This window comes from Musa acuminata, unplaced genomic scaffold (genome assembly GCF_036884655.1).
Source record: "Musa acuminata AAA Group cultivar baxijiao unplaced genomic scaffold, Cavendish_Baxijiao_AAA HiC_scaffold_1136, whole genome shotgun sequence".
Taxonomy (NCBI): Eukaryota; Viridiplantae; Streptophyta; class Magnoliopsida; order Zingiberales; family Musaceae; genus Musa; species Musa acuminata.
In genome coordinates, this window is record NW_027021348.1 from 4,105,001 (window position 1) to 4,107,500 (window position 2,500).

A 2,500-nucleotide genomic window follows, 5' to 3' on the forward strand; every position below is an offset into this window, starting at 1 on the left:
GATCAAGTGGGGGAGCGACCCAAAGCAACTCAAATGGAGGCACACTTGGAGTCGATATGGAGATCGGACTCAAGGGAGGGCTGACCCGTGGAATGGTGGGCGCGAGGGCCACCATCGACTCAATGCAAAAACGAGGAGCGGAGCAACTTGGGTGTAACTTGGCGAAGTACCCAAGCCGCATGAAGGGAGCCAGCATAGAAGTTGGAACATGGAGCAGAGGCACAGCGCTTTCCCTAGACAGAGGTCAAGGACATGAACTCTTGCAGAGGCAGGAGTAGAATCATGCTGTTCCCTGGGTCCTTCATTCTGACAGAGCGGACTCATCTTGCATGGTGCCAAAGACGAAGGGAGCTTCGGGGCACATGCACCTTATCTCGGAGGAGCATTCGATGGAGGAACTAAGGCGACTCAATTTGCGGAGGCGAAGTTGGGTACAGAAGGCCTTAGCACGGGGCAAGAGGACGCAGAGGTGGGTACTCTTGAAGAATATGCCACAGTGTTGCCATTTGAGTTGCTATGAAGGAAGCAGTGCGCAGCGGAGATTGTGCTGGTAGGGGCAGAGGCCCAGGATCCAGGCAATGGTGCACAAATTACAGCGAAGTCGGTGGACTTCGGGAGCTACTAGGCGACGGACTGTCCTAGAGCGGTGCTTCATCTAGGTGTGACCCAAGAGTGGGTGGATGAAGGTCGATTGCCAAAGGAGCGAACAAAATCGAAGGTGGAGGAGACCCTGCGATGTATTGGCAGAGGCCACACATGGAGGGTTCACAATTCGAGTTTATTCCACAAGGATCAGAATGCAATGGAGATGTCACCAGGAGGCGACATGGTGCAGCGGATCGTGGTGGAACAGTTCGTGGCAATGCGACACACACGACATAGTCCCGTGAGGGATGAGATCATATGGAGGTATGATCGGGAGCTACTGGGAGCTCCGCTTTGGTGAACAACACGACGGCAAGAAGTGCTATGGATTCAAGGAGTGAAGGCCATGGTACCGCAGAGGCGGGTCTTCCGGGCGTGCACCGAATTTTGCATCGGATGAAAACCTTGGTCATCAGCATATGGGGGCTGGGTTCCACCAAGGGAAAAGTTCGAATGCAAGTACCAGTGAGTCCCATGAGAGGGACTTGATCATGCAGAGGTATGATCGAAGCAGCTGGAGAGTTGGACTGCTCCAGAGCTCATATTCGCTTAAGGGAGCCCGACAAGTCAGAGGACAAGGTCGAGTAAGCGAACGTTGCTACCAAGGAAGCTAAGGAGAACAGAATCGGTGCAAACCCTACAATGTGATGGCAGAGGCCATGCATGGGAGTTGCAGTCTGTCTTTCCATCGACCAAACAGACTGCTTGGAGAACACAGAGGTGTTGAAGCAGGAGGTCGAAAGGGGCGAGGAAGCGACGATGAGTCCAGAGGGACTTAGCTACCCAAAATCAAGCATCAGTTAGAATGGAGGTGGACTCAGAGGAGTGCCACGGAGACATCTCTACTGATTGTGAAGGAAAGGGATACAGAGGCGAAGCGACGGATAGTAGGGCCATGGGCATGGCAGCGCCATGGTATCGCAGAGGCGGGACTTCCGTGCAAGTCATTGATCCCTTGCTCTCACGGAGGGAGAGCGCTTGGTCGTGAAAGGGGCCGAGGAGGTGGAGCATGCAGAGGCAATCTCCAAGTACCGAGACAAGGCTGAAGGGCAGAGGCCAAGAAACTTCGTAAGACCGGTGTCAACAAGTTTCTCATCAAGATAGCCGTAAGTGAAGGACTTCGGGTCATGCAAGAGTGCACGACCAAGGAACGAAGCAGGCAGTACGTGGTGCTGTACCTTTGCTACTCAGTGGAGTAGGCGGCAGGGTTGATGGAGAAGACGGTACAATCCCAGAGGCGACCTCATCTATCAGAGAATTACTCCAAGTTGGGGTGAAAACTTCCTGCATTCCAGAAGTTCAATGGCATTGAGAAGGTGAATCACAGTAGCTAACTCAACGCAAGGAGTGCAAACACTTCAAGTGCTTCAGAAGTGTGAGCAAAGAGCAGGCGAAGGCCAGTAACCAGCTCGATGCATGAAGTACAACCTCGAGGAGGCGGGCGAAGTCAAGTAACCTTTGCCTTCTCAACTCTTAAGAGAATGGGCGAAACCGAGTACCCCAGTTCTCTTATCTATCCAGCAGAGGAGCTCTGCACAAGTTCAAAGACCCTTCGAAGATAATGGAAGACAATAGTTGTCAAAATCCTCACCAACGGTGATCAGTGCTACTGAGAGTAGATTGTCCGCTTCATTTCCCAACGAAATGCCAATCGAAAGCGGAAGTGATGCGAACCTACTTGGATGTGACAACTAACTGAAAGAAGAGTCAATGAGCATATTTTGTGGAGGAAGGACCCAAAACTTCTGAAGTTTGCGAGGCGATGCTCGTTAAAGCTCCAACAAGCATCCACCCAGTTCAAGCAGCATGTGGAAATTTTGAGAGACTGGCGCAGAAAAGATGGTCTTTTCCTTCA

General features: G+C 52.1%; 1 pseudogene; it reads left to right on the forward strand.

Annotated features, from left to right (window-relative positions):
* Positions 1–2,500, forward strand: part of LOC135670595 (28S ribosomal RNA) — a 7,976-nt pseudogene that overhangs the window by 1,974 nt on the left and 3,502 nt on the right.